We start from the raw sequence: 23,802 nt of genomic DNA on the forward strand, positions 1-23,802 counted from the left end.
TAAACATGTCAGGTGAAGCATCCCTGAGTCTCCTGGATCATATGATGTACAAATGTTTGTGGACAACATTGGATATGCTAAAAAACATACTCCCTTTGGCCCACCATCTCATTTCTAAAAAAAAAAAATCCTATGAGTATACCCTCAGCTGTGCAAAACTGAATGTATAAATGACCCCAGTCAGACAAGTAGACTCCATTGCAAGACTTTCAGCACAGTTAGGAGAAATTTGCACTTTCTATCTGCTGGAGTTGTTTATCTCAAGGGATGTTAATAGACAATGGCCACCTTGCCTTTCTATGAGAACAAAGCCAGAATATAGAGAGAAAAAAAACAAGAAATGGTGTGGGGGTCGAGGGGGATAGGGGAGGGAGGGAGGGAGAGAGAGAAAGAAAGAGAGAACTGAACCATAATTTGGAAATAAAAGACTTATCTGGAGCTTCAAAAGGAAAGGGAACTCTAAGGCCTATGGCACACAGGAGTGGTTCCTGGATGCAGTTTATGTGCCATCCCATAACAAAGGCAGATGTGACAGTGGCTTCTCAGAAGGAGCAAAAGTCACTCACAAAATAGTGAGCCCCAAGAGATAGGACCTGGCTAGGCATGGTGACACATGCTTGTAATCTTAGTGGCTGGGGGGGTGGTGGGGGGGTGGGGGGGGCTGAGGCAGGAGGATCGTGAGTTCAAAGCCAACCCTAATAATGGCGAGGCAGTAAGCAACTCCATGAGACCCTGTTTCTAAATAAAATACAAAATAGGGCTGGGGGTGTGGCTTAGTGATTGAGTGCCCCTGAGTTCAATCCCTGGCACCAAAAAAAAGAGAAAGAGAGAGAGAGAGATGAGGACTTGGACCAGAGCTCACCGCCCATAGGGAGAGCAGGCAGGAAGAGAGGGAGGGCAGAGTATGGATGGGACCTTGGCCTTTCTGGCCAAAGCTGGCCCTGTGAACCCCACAGTTCCCTCCTGTGGAGTGTGGCACACACATGCCTCAATTCAGGGGCAGACAGGCTAGGGGCTATTTTGCAAACAAAAAAACTAAGGCCAGAAAGATGAAGTCACTTATATCAGAATCACTTAGCTGGTGAGTGACCAGGGCAAAATGTGAGCCCAGACTTCTTATTTTCAGAGCTCATGGCTCACACCAGCAAGAAGCAGCAGAGTGGTTGACCAGAGAAGGGCTGGGAGTGAGAAGGACAGACTCATTCCTATGCTGCCCATTCCTGTCCTTCCCAAGACCTGGTTATGCAGCTTGGTCTCGGTGGTGCCTGGACAAGTGCATCCTTGGGGTTCCTTTTCCCCTCCTCCCATCTAGTTCTGCAATATGGTAAATCCTGGCTAGATGGGAAGGCTTCCTGGAGGAGGTGGATGATCCCGCAAGGGTGTTACTGGGATTGGAAGGGGAGCTGCACAGCATCACTGGGGATAGGGAGCAACTTGGCCAGGATGGAGGGAGGGCAGGAAAGGGGGGCACTAGTAGCTGCTCCTGGGGGGCCATAAGCATCAAGCTAAGAATCTGATTGTTCATCCCGTGGACAATGGTGTGTGAACCCAAGTGTCACAGGATAAAGGTGGCTCTTTCCCATCAAGATAGAGGGGGGGGGCACAGAAACCAGGTCGATGCCTTGGAGGCCCATTGGGGCAGGTGTTTGCCTGGCGGCTGGTGAGCAGGATGAGGCAGGTGCAGAAAAGCCTTTGGCCCTGGCCCGCCCTCCTTCCTCAAAGGCAGCTCCAAGGCCTGATTCTGGCCCAGCTAGCTCCCCTGCCCATGGCTGTCCCCCCTCCCCTGGAAGGCTAATCAGCTTAGGATGGCAGCAAATGAAGGCTCCAGAACTGCAGGGCCCTCACTCTCTTCAGCAGCAAATTAACACTTCAATTAAAAGCCAGCCAAACCAGACCCGGCTCCTCACTCCCACTGAGTGAGGGTTTAATTAAGACTTGGTGGGGAAGTAGAGAAGAAGAGGTGACCTTGGAAGGCCCCACCTTGAGCTGACCACCTTGGTTCACCTATTGTTTGCAGTTCACACTGTGACCTTGCGCCCACTGAGGACATTGAAAGTGGCAGTGTTTCTAAGGTGCTACAGGATCCTATAAAGGGGCTGGGAGGACTGTCCCCGGGCCTCACCCCAGAACTACTGATCCCAGCTCTCTGAGATGGGCTCAGGACTCTGGCCTTTCACACATTCTGAGGTTGGTTTGGGGACCTGAGAGTGTTGAGAACGACTGTTTGGTATGTTGTAAAAGTAATGTATTAAGATGATGGACGTTTTAAACAGTGGAATGAGAATATGAGAATAGAAAATATCAGAGGGTATCACATAGAGTGAGAGGAAATACTATTTGGGGAATCTTCTGCTTTAGTTATGCATGTGTCTATCCTGCCCAACTGTAGGGTGGCTATATACTTTTTCTTTTTGTCTGTGGATTTTGGCAAAACAAAATTTTAAAGTTTGAGAAACCGTACACCCATAACTCTTTAGCAACATGGAGGTGCCAATGTCCTCTGTAGGCACCCAGTTCATGGATATGTCCAGTAATCAGAACTGACAGAGCTATTCATTCCTCCAAGTCTAACCATTCTAAACCACGGTGACCACTGGAATCCAGAAGCTTCTCTCCCCTGGAAGCCATCAGCAGACAGGTGGAAAGGTGCATAGTGACAGGCCCGTTCCTGGCCCAGGATGGGCCAGGTGTTAAAAAGGGAACTCAAAAAGAGACCACTGTTGGGCCTGTGCTGAAGGCAAGCACAGATCCCCCAACCAGGCTCAGATCCTGGGGCAATGCCAAGGGCCCAGGCAGCCATATCCCTATCGTCCAGGCTCACTGCCTGCTGGAGGGGAGAGGTGGGTGCAAGAAAGGGCCTGGGTATGTGACAGAAAGGCCTGGGCAGTGCAGGGTGGGGTGGCCAGGAAGCTGCGAGCCCCTGTACCACAGTCCCCAGCCCTTGCAGGCCCGGGCCATCCCAGCCTCTCTGCCTCGGAAAACCTTTTGAGCTGGAGAGGGCACATGGGGTCAGAGAGCGATGAGCCCTGGCCCCATCCCTGTTTGAAATCCTGGGCCAGGGGCGAGGCCTTGGAGGTGGGGTCGCCACCTCCGGGGCAGCAGCGTCCTCCTTGGCTTGGGCCGGCCGGTTGCTAGGGCCCCTCTACGGAGGCATCAGGTTATAGGGCCGCGTGGAGCAGCCCATCTGCCGGCTAACTTCTCACTTTCCCCCCTAAGGCTGCCTGTGACCCGGCTCCCCGGGCTCTGGCCCGGGTGTAAAAGTAGCGGGGGGCCTTTATTCCCACCGAGCCCCTTCTCAGCAACTCGGCAGCCAAACTGCTCTTGGATTACATTTTGATGAGTTTTCAATTTAGGCTCGGAAGACAAGGGAAGGGAGGGGTTGGGGGTGAGGGGGTGGGGGCGGGCAGGGGAGCCCGCAGAATAAATGCAACAGATGGGTCCAATTGTACTGCCTAGGCAAATGAAGGAAGACATCTGTAGCTCCCGAATACTGGTGGTCTGAAACGCAATTAGCCCTCTGTGAAAGGGGCCCCTCGCAGCCCCCTCGGCCAATCCCCTCCGAGGCACTGCTCACGTTACAATGGCCTTGACCACAATCCATTGAGCAGAAAAAGGAAAAAAGAAAAGAAAAGAAAGAAAGAAAGAAAGAAAGATTAATCCAGGAGTTGCTGGGCGGTGGGGCTGCAAGTAGAGTTGCTATGCTAGACGGGAAAAGTTACTTATATTTCTGCTTTTCGCTTTCCTTCTCAGTGTATCCACTGTGGGTGCTTAAGAAGGAGAGGGAAAGAGGGGAGCATCTTTCTTTTTTTTTCTCTCTCTCTTGGTGAGGTTACGTGGACTCTCATCTCCAGTGGTTTTTAATCTGCAAATTGCTTGAAAAACCTCAATTTTCTGCTGACTTGTTTGGAAAGTAATGAAGGAAGATGCAAGTCCCAGTGAGTGAGGGTGGGCCCCACCCCCTGCCCCCTGAGGGGAGAGAAAGCTGTTATGTGATAAGACCCCTCTTGTGCCTGATAATTATGATGGCCTCCGTGAGTTCCAGGCAGTTGCCTTGCGCAGTTGGAAGTGTGAGTTCTGCCCGACTCACTCTTCCGAGGACCTGTCTCCGAATGTCCTTCTGGTTCTGACTCTCAGGGAGAGGCGGGAAAGGATTTGGGTCCTACTGCATTCATGCATATTTATGACGGGTGGTCCCTGGCAGAAAAGGGAGAGAACCCTGGTACAATGGTCTGGGCTGCCCATGGGGACCAGGGACCTTTAAATTACCCTCATGGCTTTGCTCCCCTCCGGGCTGGGGTCCCCAACCATCTGATTTTGGGGACTCTGCCCAAGGAGATGAAAGAAAGCCCATGTTATGGCTACCCCTTCTTGGGTTTCTGCCAAATGTGCCCTGTCAGAGCCATCAGAAGGCCCCAAAGCTCCCGAGTCTGAAGTCACAGGGGTCCCTGAAGAGACTTGGTTTCAGCAGCTCAGTCCCGTCTTTAGGGAAAATCTCCGAAGACTAAGGACCAACGGGCCACGTTCCTATTGTTTGTTCTGGTGTGTTTAATTGTGGTAAGATATATACAACATAAAATTCACCATTTTAACCATTTTTAAGTGCACAATGCAGTGGCTTTAAGTACTTTCACATTGTTATACAGCCGTCATTACCATCCATATCGCAACTTCTTCATCTCCCCAAAGAGAAATTCTGTGACCATAAACACCATTCCTCAGTGCACCCAGCCCCTGGTACTACCTTTCTACCTTTTGTTTCTATGAATTTGGTTAATAATAATAATAAAATTTGGTTAATAATAATAATTAAAAAAATCAAGTCTGGGTGGCCACTACTTTGTCTAAATACGTATGAAAATAATTATGAAACAATAGCAACAACAACAATACAGCTGCATTGGCTTCATTTAAGTAGAATCATGGTGTAGGATTTGCCCTTTTGTAACTGATTTATTCCACTTGGCATGATGTCTTTGAGGTTCATCCATGTTGTGATATGTGCTAAAATTTCCTTCCTTTTTAAGAGTGAATAATATTCCATAGAACCATGCACCATTTTGTATCCAAAATGGTGGGTTGCTTCTTACTGATCGACTATTGTGATTAAAGCTATTATGAATTTAGGCACACAAACATCTCTTCTAGTCGCTGCTCTCAGTTCTTTTGAGAATGTATATAATTGGAAGTAGAATTGCTAGATCATGTTATAATTCTAAACTTTATTTATTTACTTATTTATTACTCCAAGTCTAGAAACTCCAGATGAATGATATATCAATTCAGTCCCAAGCAGATGTCATTTAAAACCATGTTGATGACAGTTTCTAATGGGCTCTAGAAAAATGATACTCACATTCATTTTTGACTCAAGTCCTACATGTCCTGGTTTGCTTTGGTTTGGCATGGTAGGGGCTGTCCACAAGCCTGGCCAGTTATGGAGGTGGGTTTGGGAGTTGCCTTCCATTCAGCTCAGGCCTCTTTCCGTAGAGGCCTGATCTCTCCAGCCTTTCTTTCCCCAGTGGGTTTAAAGGTGCTTTGTCAATGTAGCTGTATTGTTGTTGTTGTTGTTATTGTTTCATAATTATTTTTATATGTATTTAGACAAAGTAGTGGCCACCCAGACTTGATTTCTTTTTTATTATTATTAACCAAATGCTTTTAGATTCAGGGATTTCTTTTTCTTTTCTTTCTTTTTATGAAGGGGGGAGTGGGGGGGGATCACCAAGGATTGAATCCAGGGACACTCAACCACTAAGCCACATCCCCAGCCCTATTTTGTATTTTATTTAGAGACAGGGTCTCACTGAGTTGCTTTGGGCCTCGCTTTTGTTGAGGCTGGCTTTGAAATCACAATCCTCCTGCCTCAGCCTCCCGAGCCACTCAGATTACAAGCGTGTGCCACTGCACCTAGCTAGATTTAGGGATTTCTTAGTGACTCAGCACCTGATGCCATTTGGTTAATCAAGGGAGTCAGAATTGAAATGAATTATCTGTGCTTAGAATCTGGGCTGGCAGAGAATTCGTTTAAAAAGTTGGCAGCCACCTGGCGCAAGGGTGCACACCTAAAAACCCAGCAGTTCAGGAAGCTGAGGCAGGAGGATCACAAGTTTAAAAGCTAGTCTCAGCAATTTAGCAAGGCCCTAAGCCACTTAGTGAGACCCTGTCTCAAAATTAAAAAAAAAAAAATAGGAAGGGATGTGACTCACTGGTAAAGTACCCTGAATTCAATCCCTGGCACCAAAAACAAGAAAAGTTGGCAATCATGTACCCCTGATTTCCCGAGACAACAACCCTGGTTTCAAGCACAGTATACACTGTGTCATTTCCATGAACCTTGCATAGTCCAGAAATCACTGCATTTAATCATCCAAGCTACCTTTCTTGCCCTGAAAAAATGGGACAAAAATCTTGTGTCAGGCCATACTTCTCAGGGTTTAGATAAGGAAGTCACATGTACCCTAACAATGCAGGAATAGAGCCTGAGGGAGGGCAGTGGCTTGCTTTCCTCTCAGGAATGTTCCCCAAGTCTGAGCCACTTTCTCCAATGAAGGGCATGAAAGCCCCCTGACAGTTCTGTCTCCCACCCTCTTGGAAGAGGTTGACCAACCCACTCTGGGCCTTCACCCTAGGCCTAATCCTATGCTCTCTTCCAATAGCCACGCTATCTCCTGAATTACCTGGACCTCTACCTGCTCCCCAACAGGCTAAGTTCTCACTTAGAAATGGCACCACTGACCTGACCCTTATCAGATGTCAAGATCCAGTGGGATCCACTGATGAGACTAGCTCTCCAGAGCTGCAGGCTCTTCCCTCTCAGCACCTCATGCCATTCATTTGTAAGACTATGGATCATTTGCTGAGGTCAGATCAGGGAGAAGTTCAGTCTTTTCCAGTCCCCCCACCCTGCTTCAGTTTCAACCTGGTCTCCATTGAACAGTTGAGGAGCCCACCCTGTTATGTGGATTTTTTCCCCTTTTTTGGTAACTTTAAAATTTAATATAATTTCAAATTTGTTTATAATCTGTTTATAATTTCAAAGATGTTTCAAGAGTAGTAAAAAGAATTCCTGACCGGGTGTGGTGGCTCATGCCTATAATCCCAGCAGGGGTTATATCTTAGGAGGCTGAGGCAGGAGGATTGAAAGTTCAAAGCCAGTCTCAGCAATGGCAAAGCGCTAAGTAACTCAGTGAGACCCTGTCTATAAATTGAATACAAAATAAGGTTGGGGATGTGGCTCAGTGGTCGAGTGCTCCTGAGTTCAATCCCTGGTACCAAAGAACCCCCCACCCCCCCCCAAAAAAAAACCCACAAAAAACAAAACTCCTGAATAGTCAAATCCAACAATTATTGATATTTTCCTACACTTTATTATTCTGATAGACATCCACTTTAAAAGAAAAAAATGAACCATTTGAGAGTAAGTTGCAGACAGCCCAACCCTTCAGCCCTAAACTCTTCAGTGGGTATTCCCTGAGAAAAAAAGAGCATTCTTAAACATAACCTCAGTATCATTATCAAAATCAGGAAATTCGATGCTAATGTGCAAAGCCTGGTTCATTCAAATTTCTCCAATGGATCCAATTGTGTCCTGTGTAGCTAATTCCCCCCAGGCTGGGGCTGAATTCAGAATTATGCATTGCTTTAGGTTGTCATGTCTCTATCTCCTACACCACCCTATTGGTGATGTCACTCTGAAATAATTTTCCATCATATCTCTTTACTTTTTTTCTTCTTGGTACCAGGAATTGAACCCAGGGGCACTCAACCACTGAGCCACATCCTCAGCCCTTTTATTTTTTATTTAGAGACAGGGTCTCACTAAGTTGTTTAGGGCCTTGCTAAGTTGCTGAGGCTGGCTTTGAACTTGCGATCCTCCTTCCTCAGCTTCCATGAGCCACTGGGCTTACAGGTGTGTGCCACTGCACCTGCCTGTTATGTCTCCTTAATCTTCCATCACCTGGATTAGTTCTTTAGCCTTTCTTTGATTTTCATGATCTTGATATCTGGAAGCATACAGGCCAGTTATTCCAAACAATGTCCCTCAAGGTGACTTTTCTGCGGTTTCCTCATAACTGCATTCAGGTTAAGTGCTTAGTGGGAGTACCACAGAAGAGAGGAGTGTCATACCAGGAGGTACTTGATGTCAAATTGTCTGAGATGTTCATTTTGTCCCTTGGCTAAGGCAGAATCTGTCAAGACTCTCCACTATGAAGTTCCTGTTTTTCCTTGTAACTAGTTAAGTGGGAAGATATTTTGAGACTGTAAATATCCTGTCCTCATCAAACTTTCCTCCTTTGGTTCTAGCATTCATTGATGATTTTGAGCTGATCAGTAAAAGTTGATGTTTGCAAATGATTTAATATTATTAACTTAATGTTTGCCAAGTGGCTGTTTTATAATCCCATCATTCCTGCATTTATTTTGCTGGCATTTAACTATAAAGAAGAGATTTCCCCTCTACTTACCAATTTATTTGTTTATTATTCACTCATTCATTTTTGCCTGTGTGGACTTACAGATTCTTATTTTAACCAGTTTATAATCCTTTACAACCATTATTTGTTTTGATGTTCAAATTATTCTAGATATAGTTTGTGTGACCTTTCATTTCCTTTTTTTTAAAATATTTTTTTTAGTTGATATAGACAAGTATCTTTATTTATTTATTTTTATGTGGTGCTGAGGATTGAACCCAGGGCCTCACATGTGCAAGGCAAGTGCTCTACCAATGAGCTACAATCCCAGCCCCTCATTTCCTTTTAACATATCTCCATCCTTCTTTGAGCCCTTCCTTACTTTGCGATATTATGAGATGCTCCAGGTCCATCTTGTATTTTAAATCAGTCATTTGGCTATTCTCTAAGGAACCTGGTTCTTTTTAGTAGACAGTGGTATATAGAAACCAAGATCTGGATAAGTGTGCTCATTGCAGCTGTGGCTTTTGTTGTTTCTAGATCATCACATTGTACAGAGATATAAAATATCTGTGTGTGTGTGTGTGTGTGTTTGTGTGTGTGTGTGTGTACATATGGGTGTCCATTTCTGTATCTATTGACAACCATCCAGTTCCAATCCAACTCTATTACAATCTTCCTAACCTTCCTCCATTCATTATTTGTGACTCTACTTTCATATGCTCGACCCTACAACACACAGAATATTGCTGTATCTATGCCCCTGGGAGAACACACTTCCACAGTTTTTCTAATCATACCCCACCACTTCTTTCCATCCTAATTTACATTTCTGGATAGCTTCCCTAACCACCCTTTCCAAGCTTAGGTACAGCAAATACTCTCCCCTTCTTTCAAACTTGAGCCGTCTTCCCCCATCCTTCCTAGCTCTTGCCCACACTGTTTCTCCATTCAGACATCCCTGCCTGCTTTCCCAGGAGCCCACGCCCCACCTCCTCCGTGATGCATTCAAGGACCCTAGGAGAGTCAGATCCAGCCCACACTGGTAGGATTTCAGGCTGGGCCCAAGGAGGTTCAAGAAGCCCTGTGAATGGAACACCAAAACAGCCTGGGTCACCTCCAGGCCATAGTGTGTCAACTAAGTCGCTCCTGTGATGTGGGCATTGTCCATTACCTGGCCTTCTTTAGTGGAGACCTAGAGGCTGGAAGTTACCGGGCACCACAAGGCAACTCTTCCTACGACATGAATGGAGCTGAGGGGCTGACCTGCGCAGCCCTGGGTGGTGGTCGACCACCTCAGTCTTGCTGTGAAGAGCCAGTCCCAGAGGCAGCAGGTACTGGACTGCAGGAACTCTGAAGACGGATGCTGGGGTAGAACACACCACTCACACACAGGAAGTCCAGACACCTTTGCCATCAGCAGCCTCCAGGACATACTCTCTCTGCTCCCCTCTGCTGGACACAGAAAGGGGGATTTATTTATTTATTTATTTTAGTACTGAGGTTTGAATCCAGGAGCACTTTATCACCAAGCCACATCCCCAGCTCTTTTAATTTTTTTTTATTTTGAGACAGGGTCCCACTAAGTCTTAAGAGCCTCACTAAGTTACCGAGGCTGGCCTCAAACTTGTAATCCTCCTGCCTTGGCCTCTCAAGGGATTACAGGCATGCACCACCTTATTTAGCTTAGATGGGGGAATTTGAAGTTAGATATTATCAGATATTATCACCCCATAGTTTAAAGAGTGGCCTCCATCACAGAGCCCCATCAAGGTTTCTTGTTCATTGCCAGCACTTTGGTTTCCAGGACTTTGGACATGTTTTTGAGGATTCAGACTCTCCCTCTACCTGAGATGCTGACCACCATCAGAGGCTCACAAGGGATGAATCCAATTTGGGTGTTTCATGTCTTGCCTGGTCTGCTTGCATCCTCCCTCCCTGGGTCCCAGAACAAACTCTTATTGGATGCACAGTCTACAGGGTAGATCTCTGACCTCCCTGTCAGGTCACTCTGGTTTGACACTGTTGCAGAGACAGGCAGATGCTGCCCAGTTCGAACGGACACAGTATGGCATTCTGGGCAGTCTGTTTCCACTTGGGAACAGCGAGTGCAAATTTAGCTCTTGTTACCAGGACACATCTCACTTTGCATGCACTTCTAATGAGGCAGCACATACACGTACACACACAAGCTGTTAAACTGCGGACACGCTGCAGCTTTCCAATGAGAGTGGATTTCAAGGGTGTATTTTTATAAGGAAGAAATGACATAAGCGCCCCTCTTTGTTATTTAAATTTCATGAAAATCAACTATAGATGGTGTGTAATTGAGCACAGAATAGGGCCCAGAATATATTCTGAAATAACGGGAGCCCTTTATGAGGTTATATATGAAAAAAAAAAGTCAAAGAAAAGCGAAATCTCCGTGCAAAATAATGAACTATTTGAAGGATGAAGAAAAAAAAAAGAAAGAAAGAAAGAAAAAAGAGAATGGGGATCCGGCACGGCTGGAGGAGTATTCAAGGGCTGGTGTTTTGCGAAGTCACTTCGGAGTGGAGTTTAGAGATGGGGTGGGTCGCAGTCTTCACTGGCCCAGACTCAGGCTGTACACAGTTCTTCAACCAGAAACCAGGTCCAGGCCAAGGAAATCACAGACTTTTGAGGTGGGCCAGATGACCGTTCCTGTGTGAGGATGGAAGGAGGTACTGGTCTAAGACCCTCTTCCTCACCTCACCCTACCCTCCTCTGTCTCTGAGCCCTGTATTTCCTGTGGCCATGAGCATTGGCAGCCAGGCACCCAGGTGAGAAACCAGAGACCTGAGTCCCTAGATCATGGCCTGTGGAGGCTGTGGTCAGGAGTGACCTGACTCAGGGAGGGCCATCTTGGCTGGCTTCAATGGAAGACTTCTCCGCACTCACGCATTCCCAAATTGCCCACAAACAGGCCCCCTCTCCACACTGGCACAGGGGGGCCTGTCCCTAGCCTCCCCCAGGCACCCCATGCCATTCACCAATAGCACAGCTGTTCCTAATCTGCTCTTCTCTGATGCCTGATAGTTTTCTTCCATCTGCTCAACAGAGAGGAGAATGTCTCCTGGAAGGATTGGTGGGATATGGTATAGAATACAGTGCCCAGTAAGCACAGTGCTGGCCCCTTGACAGGTACTGAACACAGTACAGTGTTTCCCTCCTTCTGCCACCAAAGCTCCACTCTTGCCTCCCAGCCCTGCTTCCCTCTGGAGGCTTCAGGATGTAGAGACTGGGTGCAGCCCCAAGGCCTGGCTGTGATAGACACCCTCAGACCCAGGGAGACAGCAACTCCAGAGAAGGTGCCAGAGCTCTGTCATTCAACTCCACAGAGCAGAGAGGTGGAAATGGAAGAGCAAGTCCCCAGGAAACGGTCTCCACAGCTGCCATGGCTGCTTGCTGCTGTGACATGACCAGCCAGGGCCAAGGATTTCTGCCCCATGCAGCCCCCAGAATGCTCTCATCTACTCTCATTCATTTCTGGAGCACCATTTCAGTGCTCAGCAGTGCCAACTCCTGAACATCCTAGGGGGCCTAGTTTTACGAGAGCACAAACCACAAGGCTATCCATTCGAACAATCACTTCTTGAAGGAGTGGAGCACTACAAAAATGTCGCTTGCTCTGAAAGAGACAGCAACAGGCAGGTGGACCCTGCAGAGAGCCGCCTTGTTGACCACCGGGCGGGGAGCGGAGTCAGCGCGCCATCTACTGGCAGTTTGGCGGACTTGTAGGAAAGGGCTTGGCGCAGTGGCAGGATGCACGCAACTCCAGCAGAGCCCCTGCAAGACCTTTGAAGTCAACCACGACTGCAGTTACCGCAGAGCTGAGGCGACGGATTGTTGTTCCCTGAAGGACCGCAGACCTTTTGGGTTAGACAGACTCAGAATTCCAATTCTTACTAGCTGTGCTACTGAAGTCAAGTTACTTACCTTCTCTGAGATTTAATTTCCTCATCTGTAAAACAATCCCATGATAGTACCTACCCTGTGAAGATAGTATTCCAAGGATGAAAAATCATATCTATAACTCAGATGCCCTATCAGACACTATTCCCCAGGGGTCAGGTCTTTGTAGTGCTCAGATATCACTTGGCCTTCAACCTATGTGGCTATAGGATGGCCAGCTTTTCTCCAGTCCACCTCCCTCACTGTTTCTGATCTGCAGGTTGTTTACCCACCCCTCAAATCCTGACTGTTGCTCTCCTCTCATTTCACCTCATGATTAAAGCACCCACTCTTCTTTTCTTAGATGACATCTCACCATCTCCTAACAAGATTTCCCAGTCCCTGATGGTTCCCAGACTTCCTTATTTGACACACAGTCAGGGTGGTTTCTCTAACATCCCAAAGTGCAAGAAAGACTAGACGTCACTAAGAGAATGAGGAGGGACTGGTGGTGTGGACTTGTAATCCCAGTGCCTGAGGAGGCTGAGGCAGGAGGATCGCAAGTTCAAGGCCAACTTGGGCAACTTGACAAGACCCTGTCTCAAAATAAAAAATAAAAAGGGCTGGGGATGTGGCTCAGTGGTATAGTACCCCAGGGTTTAATCTAAGAAAGAAAGAAGGAAGGAAGGAAGGAAGGAAGGAAGGAAGGAAGGAAGGGAGGGAGGGAGGGAGGGAGGGGAAAGAAGAGAGAAAGAGCACAGCAGAGCATGATGGATACCCCCAGACCAGCTTCCAGGTGTTGCCAGGCTCAAAGTTCTAAAGGCTACTGCCCCCTCTTTCAAGCAGAGGGAGCACTGGCCAGCACCTCCTGGACAAGGGAGAGCCTCAGCCATGCTGCCCTCCCCCAATTCCAGGAACCCCCAGATCTCCAGGGCCTGAGAGGAAAATCACTTCCCTTGACTCCTGTAAGCAAAGTGGCAAGAGACACCGGTCTGCCCTGACCTGGAGACGAAGACAGCCTTTCCCACAGTCACACAAAACAAACCTCTCCATCCCAGAACAGCATCTTGGCTTTTTCTATGTAAAATCCAGTTGTCCTGTTAGTTATTTTCTCTGTTAAGAAAGAAAGACCTCCCCTCTGGAGGAGGGCTCCTACACAACCTAGAAATCAAGTGGTAGCAGTTAACATTTGTTCTGTATATGGAGTTCAAGATCCTGCTCTGGGCCTTTCACTCCTTCTGTCTTCACACCAACACTGTAACGTGGTCACCTTTGGCTCCATTCTACACAGGAGGACAAGAGGAACAGGAGGCTACCGAATTCCCCCAAGTTCACATCACAAACGTCCCCTTCTGGAGTCACAGCCAGGCAGTCTGGCTTCTGAAAACTTCTAGTAGATAGCATGACGTGGGATCTGAAGCTTCCCTCTTCCCTGCAATTCTAGTCATTGGAGAGGCCCAGAATGCTAGAGTCCAAGCTCTTCTAGAACACTGTACACACGTAGAGGTCCAGTGCTCAGCTGCACACTGGAGCAGGGCAGGGGCCAAGCACAAGGGAGAACCAGGCCAGCAGGGCCTGTGGAGTAGCCAGAGTGGGGGTTCCTGAGCCAGCTCTGCCTCTCTCTCAGAAGCAGTCCTCAGAAGCTCATGTCCCTCCACCAGCTCCCTATTGTCATGGAATAATATCCACCCCCCCCCACAGGGTGCCACAAGGCCTGTCTGGCCCCACCTGGCTTTTTGCCTTCTTTGCCACGTCTCCCCTCTTGGGCCTCCTGGGTAGTTCCCTCACTGGCCAGGAAAGTGCTTCAGGGCCCAGCATTCAGGCTGTCTGGGCTTGTTGCTGCCTCACCTTGTTCAGTCTTCACAGGGCCAGTCTCCCAAGGGGTACTGGACAGCGTCTCAAACCGCTGTGCTCATTCTCCTAATGTCCCTTCTGCCTGTCCTGGGTCTCCAGAACACGGTCCCTGGAGGAAGGGTTTCCAACCCTGGTGGGTTAAATGATGACCCCAAAGACGTCTTCATTCCCCAATCCTGGAAGCTGGGACTATCACCCTGTGTGGCACAAGATGCTGTCATAGGGGGGATCATAGCAGAAGATAAATGGAATAGATGGGGAGCTTATCCTGGATTTTCTGAGTGGGCCCTGAATACCATCTCAACCATCCTTATGAGAGGAAGGGGAAGGGACATCTCCTCCACAGGGGACAGATGCAGCAGAGACACTTGAAGATGCTGGCCTTGAAGACTAGAGTAACGTGGCCACAAGCCAAGAAACCCCAGCAGCCACTGAAGCTAGAAGAGGCAGTGAACGGCTTCTCCTGTGGAGCTTCTAGAGGGAGCGCAGTTCTGCTGACACTCTGATGGAATACTGACTTCTGGCCTGGGGACTGTGGGTTAATTTTCAGTTGTTTGTTACAGCAGTCTTAGGAAGCTTATGTGAGCTTGGCATGGTGGCTTACACCTGTTATCCTAGTAATTTAAGAGGCTGAGGCAGGAGGACTGGAAATTCAAGGCCAACCTCAGCAACTTAGGGAGACCCTCAGCAACTTAGCAAGACCCTGTCTCAAAATTAAAAAGAATTTCAAACCTGGGCTGGGGATGTAGTTCAGTGGTAAAATGCTCCTGGGTTTAATCCCCAGTGTCTGTCTGTTGGTCTGTCATTCTCTCTCTCTCTTTCTCTCTCTCTCTCTGTCTCTCTCTCTCTCTGTCTCTCTCTCTCTCTCTCTCTCTCTCTCTCTCTCTCTCTCTCTCTCTCTCTCTCTCACACACACACACACACACACACACACACTCACACACGAAAGTTATGTGAAACTACTAATGCAGCAGTCCAGTAGTTAATCAGGTTTCAGTGCAGAGATCAGCACACACTAGGTCCTTCATAAGTATGTGTTAGATTATTGGATGATGAAAGCCATACCAAAAGCAAAACAGCAGAAGATAAATGGAATAGAAAAAAGTCAAACATTAACCAAAAGAAATACGGCCCAACTACATGACAGCCACATAGATCATAAGGTAAAAGATGAACCAATAGGGAATATGTGGGCACCTGATAGCTTACAAAATAAAGGAGAATTAGACGTAATTAAAAAGAGAAATAGATGAGAACACATCAAGGTAGGGGATTGCATCCCTCCTCTTAAAGTGGAAAGATCAAGCTGGCAAATGAATAAGATGAGAGCTGAACTGAACTTCACAATTAGAAGCTGTTCTAGCAAATGTATGAACGGAGGCAGGGGCTGAAGGCTGGCCCAGAGATGGGAGGAGAGGCTGCATGGATCACTTGGGAGCTAGAGATAGGAGCTGAGCCCAGAAATCAGGACAAAGGAGGGAAACAGAATGCAAATGACCAGCACCGAGTTTAGGGGGTGAGAAGGGAAGAGCTCTAAGCATTTCTGTCTGTGAGTGTGCTCATAGCCTGCTCCATCCCTGGCAAGCCCAGGCAAGTCAGGGAACCTTCCTATGCCTCGGTTTTCCCCCTCCATATAATGGAGAGGATGGACTGACCAGAGATAGTGGTTGAAAGAGTTGAATAAAACCACAAATGTCAAGTAAATAGTCAATGGCAGCCCGTAGGAGAATTTGAGCCAGGTGGAATTCCTGGGCAGGTGGAAAGGGGGCTCTATTGCTCTGAAGGCCAAGGAGGTTGGAAAGGGGGAGTGTGAAGGGCTTCAGCCAGCATCCAGGTCCATTCTAGGATTTCCCTCAAGAGACAACACACCTGAGTCCCAAGGAATAACCTCTAGTTTCCCAACTGGACTTCTGGGGAGACCCTAGACCCTAGACATTCCCACCTCTATTCCCAAGGACCAGGATCAGCTTTTCCTGTGGCCTTGGGTCTCCTCTGGAGTTTAGAGATAGTGAGTGTTTGGAGTAGTCAAAATCACAGGTTTTGGAGACAGGTCATATTTAGTAACCATGTGGCCTTGGATAAGTGAATTAATCCCTCTGTGACTCAGTTTAACCATTGGTAAAACAGGGTAACTCTGGCCCCTACTTTATAGGGCTGCTGAGAGAATCAAATTAGTTGACCCATGTTAAGTACTCAAAACCCTGCTTTCCACATCATGGCGTGGCCAGGGACCCCAAACACCTCTGTCTGTCTAGATGGGTAACAAGACTGGCGTGGGCCACCCATCCTCTGGTGGGCCTCTGCTCCTTCGTGATGGTTTCTGCTATCTGGTCCTATGGGGCCTCATGTCCTGGGGGAAATCACAGTTTGGTTAACTGGGGGTACCACACACCTTGCACAGGGCTGCGAACTTAGGGCTTACAGGAGCCTAGAAGGTAGAGCAAACCAGTAAGGCAGGCTGTAGGGGACTAAGGCCAACTGGGATGGGGCACCTAGCTTGTCATGGGGTGGCAGATGCCCAGTTCTGCAGTCTGGACCCAGTGGGCACATGGCCCAGAGAGGCTACACATCAAGAGAAGCTGCACATCAGGGTCTATTTCTAGGCTCCTGATTTTTAAATGTGGACGACTTAGATAAAATGTTAAAAATATACCATGTGGCCCAAAGCAGCCACAAGTTTCCTCTTTGAGGACAGGGAATTCATGGTGGTAGAACTGCCAAGTGCAGGGAGCTCCCCACTTACATAGGGTACTGAAAGTTAGGACGACTTTTGCTACAGAATCTGTGGGGAATTAGGCTCCTAGAGTTAAAGCATCATGACTAATTATTTTTTTTCATAAAATTTGTGTAGATTCTTTTAATACCTCTTTTTTCTTTTTTGTAAACTTATATATGAGAGCAGAATGCATTACAATTCTTATTACATATATAGAGCACAATTTTTCATATCTCTGGTTGTATACATAGTACATTCACACCAATTCGTGTCTTCATACATGTACTTTGGATGATAATGATCATCACATTCCACCATCATTTATAACCCCATGCCCCCTCCCTTCCCTTCCAACCCCTCTGCCCTATCTAGAGTTTGTCTATTCCTCCCATGCTCCCGCTCCCTACCCCACTATGAATCAGCCTTTTTATATCAAAGAAAACATTCAGCATTTGGTTTTGGGGGATTGGCTAACTTCACCTAGCATTATCTTCTCTAACTCCATCCATTTACCTACAAATGCTATGATTTCATTCTCTTTTATTGCTGAGTAATATTCCATTGTGTATATATGCCATATTTTTTATCCATTCATCTATTGAAGGGCATCTAGGTTGGTTCCTCAATTTAGCTATTGTGAATTGTGCTACTATAAACATTGATGGGCTTTGTCCCTGTCCCTGTAGTATGCTGTTTTTAAGTCCTTTGGGTATAGACTGAGGAGAGGGATAGCTGGATCAAAGGTGGTTCCGTTCCCAGTTTTTCAAGGAATTTCCATATTGCTTTCCATATTGGCTGCACCAATTTGCAGTCCCACCAGCAGTGTATGAGTGTGCCTTTCTCCCTACATCCTCGCCAACATCTACTATTGTTTGTATGCATAATAGCTGCCATTCTGACTGAAGTGAGATGAAATCTTAGAGTGGTTTTGATTTTCATTTCTCTAATTGCTACTGATGATGAACATTTTTTCATGTATTTGTTGATTGATTGTACATCATCTTCTGAGAAATGTCTCATTCATTGATTGGGTTATTTGTTGTTTTTTTTTTTTTTTGGTGTTTAGCTTTTTGAGTTCTTTATATACCCTAGTGATTAGTGCTCTATCTGATGTGTGAAGGGTAAAGATTTGCTCCCAAGATGTAGGCTCTCTATTCACCTCACAGATTATTTCTTTTGCTGAGAAGAAACTTTTCAGTTTGACTAATTTAAATGCTGAAGCGCCTATGTGTCTTCAAAAATCTCTTAGGACAAATAATAGAATTTTGACATGAGTCACTCCAATGATGATGGCAAATACCAGAACTGACTGAAAAGCTATCTTCTTGATTTTCCTGAATGCTGGTATTGGGGGGGGGGGATATTCAGCTTACATCTTAAAAAAAAATGTCAAGAGAACAAAAGAGAGGTAGAAGGAAATACCGGACCCTGTTCACATCTTTCATGCACCAAGAGGTAGCAGGGACTCTGAAGGGTAGGGAGGAGCTCTGTCCCTGCAGGAGAAGGAATTCAGCTGGGATCCCAGAGAGCTGAGTGTGGGCTTTCCTCACTCCAATCAGAATGACAGCCATCAAGAATAAAACAATAATAAATGCTGCTGGAGAGGACTAGAGAAAAAGAAACACTTTTATACTGTGGGTAGGATTGTACATTAGTACAGTCACTATGGAGATCAATATGGAGACTTCTGGAAGATGAAGAATGGAACTGCCATATGACCCAGCTACTCCACTCCTCGGTATTTATCTTAAGAGTTAAAGTTATTGTACTACAGTGATACGTGCACACCCACGTTATGGCAGCAAAATTCATGATAGTCAAACTATGGAAACAGCCTAGGTGTCCATCAACAGATGACTGGATAAAGAAAATGTGGTATAGATACACAGTGGAATTTTATTCGGCCACAAAGAAAAATGAAATTACACCATTTGCAAGAAAATGGATGGAACTTGAAAACATTATGTTACGTGAAATAATCCAAACTCAGAATATCAAGGGTTGTATGTCTTATCTCTTATGTGGAAGCTAGAGAGGGAAAAGGAAAAGAAGGGAATCTCATGGAAATTGAAAGGAAATCAGTAGTGTAGAGGAAAGGGACCAGGGGCAGCGAGAAAAAAGGAAAATACTGAGGAATGATATTGGCCAAATTATATTGTTATGTTGTGTGCACGAATGAATACCTAACAACAAATCCCATCATTATGTATAATTATAATGCACCAATAAAAATATGGAAAAACAATACAGGCACTAATTTTGAGCACACAAAAGTTACCCAACAGTGACCTCTAGCACTCATAATGATATACCTTCTCACCTTAAAGTAGGTCCCGGAGGTTCACTGGCCACACACCAATACTTCATTTAGCGCTAGACTGTGATGATACCATAAGAGTCTCTCGCCTAGTGATGTGGTAGCCATCTTAGTTTGAGCAAGTACACTCTGTGATGTTCATAGAACCACAAAATCACTTCATGTCGCTTTTCTCAGAATGTATTCCTGCCAGTAAGCAATGCATGCCTCTTTCTGACTGAGAATGAGACACTGGGGGAGAATTTGACTCTCTGAGCCATAGGTATTTGTAACTTGTGCGGGTGTGTTGGGGTGGTAGGTAGGAGTGCAGAGGAGAGAGGGAGGTAAGGAAAGGTGAGTTAAGGGAAGCATTTTGCCAAGCCCTGGCCCTGGCATTTTAGCCAGGCTCCCCACATTTCCAGACAGGCTGGATTGTGGTTTGCATTAAACAAACACAAAGGTCTTCCAGGATTGAACTGACAGCCCCTGGGCTGTATTTAAAGGTGCCGGCAGTGTTCTGTAGTCTTGGCAAATCTGGGGCAGGAGGGTTTGACTCCAGAGGGTTGAGCGACAAGAACCCTTGCCTAGAATCACCGCAGAGCTCCAAGTCATGCCTCTGCGGCAGATGTGCTCATAGCAGAGACGTACTGGTGCCAGGGTCCTGGTCAGCCAACAGCAAGCAAGAGCCAGGCAGGGAGAGACCAGTGTCCATGGCTAGTTCCAAGCAAAACCTACATCACTTACATAGAAGGGGCACGTTGGGCCAATAGCCACCAAAAAGAAATAGGCCTTGTCACTTGGCGAGCTACAGGGCGACAACTTCACCAGGCCCAGTTGGTGATTTACAGTTCAAGAGGTGCTACGGTCCCAAGGAGCCTCTGGAAAACTACTTGGAGAGTGAACGCTGCAGGCAGGATTTCTCATTTTCTCATCACTTTCCCATTTTAATGATATAGGTCCCCCCTGGGACCGAGGGAGGAGAAAAATGCTCTTTATATTATATTAGTGGCCATGTGGAAAATGCATATTTCCCATGACATCCAATTCAGAATGAAGACGCACATTTGTAAAGCATATGTGAAAAATGTCATGCGTGACGGGTATGAAATATCTGTTGTCAAGGCTCAGGCTAATTTTGTGAAATATCATAGGACAGGGAGAAAAATGTTGAGAGTGAGAAACCATCAGGGAGGATGGAGCTGCTAGTCTTAAGGACACTGCCACAAAGCAAGGCACCAGACAGTGCCTAGAACCGGGGAGTATGGCTAGAACACAGATTGTGTTGGCTTGACGGTGGGCAAAGGGGCTCTGTAAGGCTGCACACGATACCATTTCTGTGGTTACCTATTGGGACAAGTAAGAGGGAGGCTTTGCTCTGGTATTTCCTTGGTTTTGTTGTTGTTGTTTTCAAATTTTGTGAACTGTAGCCAGATGTGGTGGTGCACACCTATAATCCCAGCAACTCAGGAGGCTGATGCAAAGGATCACAAGTTCAAGGCCATCCTGAGCAGCTGAGTGAGACCCTGTCTCAAAATAAAATATAAAAAGGGTTTAGGATGTAGCTCAATGATAAAGTGCCCTTGAGTTTGATTCTCAGTACAATAAAATATATATGAACTATGTAAATATATTACCTTTTCAAAATAAGACAATTTTTTAAAAAGCCTGTCAATTTGTGAGCTTGCCTTTCAGAACAGAACTAGAACATTCAGAGAAATGCTGAATATTCTGAATAGGAAAAAAAAATCTCAAAAACTAAATTTTTCCAGGTGTGGTGGTACATACCTATAATCCCAGCTACTCGGGAGGCCAGTCTCTGCAACTTAGCAAGATCCTCAGCAACTTAGCAAGACCTTGTCTTCAAATAAAAATAAAAAGACCTGAAGATGTAGCTCAGTGGTAAAGTACTTCTGGTGTCATCCAGAAACCTCCCTCTATCCCTCCGCCAAAAGCCCCTAAATTTCTTCTTTCTAGTCATCCTTTATTCTGTCCCCAAAGAATGGCTTTCAGCCATCCTCCAACTCATGGTGACCTGCTTCTAGAGCTCATGATTCATTCTCTCCAGGAAGCCTTCCCCACAGCTAAGCTGGAGTCTTTGCTTGCTGTCCTAGTCTCTCACAATGGGGAGGACTGATCATGGGGGTGTCTGTCACTGCAGCAGAACAGACACATTGGCTTGGTAGCTGACCTTCCTACATGGGAATAAATCCATTCTGAGCTGGGAGAGGCTCAAGCCTGTGAAATCTTCCCAACCCTTGAAGAATCTGCTATTGGTCTGGAAAAAGAAGACTCATTTGTCTCCAATACCTGCCTCCCTTTCTTCTGTAATAACAGAGCCCTCATTTTGTCCCCGAGCACACAGCCACCTAGCTGCACTTGCAGCTGGATATAGCTAGCCTTGGGACAGCAGGACGTGAGCAGGCCAGTAGGACCCAAGCTGAAGTGATGGGGGTAGTTTCCAGGACACATTTTCTCAGGGAAAGGCTGGGCTCTGCATTTTTCCCACTCCCACTCCTATAGTTTAGAAGGCAGATAGGATGGGAGTAAGCCATCCAAAGCCACCTGGTCAAGCAACACTCTAGGGTTGGACAAGGTGGAAGGAACTAGTTTCCAGACACTGTGGAGCCACCAGGTTGAGCCTTGGACGAGTTATACGTGGTCTGTTAGGTGGTTCTAATTTAAGCCACTGCCTTAGATTTGTGTAATATAAGCCAAGCCTTCATTCTAATGGGTGGAGGGAGAAAGAGAGAATGCAGAGAAAAACTTAAAATAATGCAAGGAATCTGGAAGAGGCAAGATAAGAGACTGCCTCTCTTCATCTTGGTGCCATCAATCACCATTACAAATCGCATTAGCTGACATTTATCGAGTTCTCACTGTGGCAGGCTCCATGCTCTGTCTTTAGATGCACAATCTCATTTAATCCTCACTCCATCACCATTTTGCAAATGAGAAACAGGCTCCGTGAAGTTAAGTGACTTGTCCAATTTTCTGGTGAATAAAAAAATCACGAACTTAAACTCTGACTCAGTTTCTCCCACCCTACTTTCACAACACAGGTCACTTCTGGCACTATGTGTGTGTGGGGGTTCTACAACAAAAGATAACTGGGTGTGCTCTAATTAAATTCTGTTCTGGGATGGAGATGTAGGTTAGTGGTGGAGCATTTGCCTAACATGCATGAGGTCTGGCTTTGATCCCTAGCACTGCAAAAGAATAGGGAGGGAAAGAAGGAAGGGGGGAGGGGAAGGGGGGAGGGAGAGGGAGGAGGAAGGAAGGAAGGAAGGAGAAGAAGAAGAAGAGGAGGAGGAGGAGGAGGAGATGGGAGGGGGAGGGGAATGGGGGAGGGGATGGGGGAGGGGATGGGGGAGGAGGGGAGGGGGAGGAGGGGAGTGGGAGGAGGGGAGGGGGAGGAAGGGAGGGGGAGGAGGGGAAGGGGAGGAGGGGAGGGGGAGGGGGAAAGGGGGAGGGGGAGGAGAAGAAAGGAAGGAAGGAGAGAAAGGGAAGGAGGGAGGGAGGAAGGAGAGAGAAGGAGGGAAGGAGAGAGGGAGGAAGGAGAGAGGAACAAAATGTGATTCTGACACTATCTGGAGATAGTGTCAGATCCCACAGGCTGAGGGCTCAGTCCCAGGACTTCTCCTCCCCACACACCTGATGCCAGTCACAGCCCAAGTTGTTTTGCCTGTGTTTCTAACTGACAGGCTATAAATCAGGGTTCCCACAACCCCTTCCTCAGGTTTGATGAATTTGCTCAGGCGGCTCACAGAACTCAAGGAAACATGTTCACCAGCTTACTGTAAAGGATACAGAAGAAGCAAAGTACAAGGAGAGAGTGGGAGGAGGGCTGTGGAGCTTCTGTGCCCTCCCCCAATATACCAATCTCCAAGATCTTCCACGAATCTGACAACCTGGAAGCTCTCCGAGCTCCATCCTTTGTGGGGTTTATGGAGACTTCCTTGTAGGGCATGAACGAAGCAGGGACAATTGTGCAGAAAGGTGATTGGACAAAGGGCATTTTCTAATGCTAGTACACTGGGTGGGAAAACCCAGTGCGAAGGCTAATTTTGGTTGTCAACTTGGCTAAATTGAGGGAAGGCCCACATTGGGGCATATCTATGAGGATGTTTCCAGAGAAGATTGGCATATGGGTCAGCAGATGAGTAGGAAAAGCCCACTCTGAATGTAGGCAGGACCATCCAATAAGCCCGAGGCCAGAAGGACCTAAGGAGAAGCAGGAGGGGGAAGCTCATGCACGCGCGCCTCCCACCCTTCTTCAGTAGGCACTGGTGTGTTTGGTTCCCCCCCACCCCACTCTGTTGCCTGTGGCCATCAAACTCCAGAGTCTGCAGCCTTTGAATATGGACTTGCTCCAGCAGATTGTCAGGCCTTTGGTCTTGGGGTGGAGCTACATCATTAGCATCTCTCTCTTGTTCTGAGGCTTCTGGCTTCTTGGACAGAGCAACTGTTTCCCTGGCTCTTTGGCATATGGAGGGCCATTTCAGCCTCTAATCAGGTGAGCAAATCCATACAATCTAATAATTCCCCTCTTATAATTACATATTTCCTGTGGATTCTGTTTCTCTGGGGAACTCTGACTAACACACCCAGCA

Source organism: Ictidomys tridecemlineatus, chromosome 1 (genome assembly GCF_052094955.1).
Source record: "Ictidomys tridecemlineatus isolate mIctTri1 chromosome 1, mIctTri1.hap1, whole genome shotgun sequence".
In the NCBI taxonomy this organism is placed as follows: Eukaryota; Metazoa; Chordata; class Mammalia; order Rodentia; family Sciuridae; genus Ictidomys; species Ictidomys tridecemlineatus.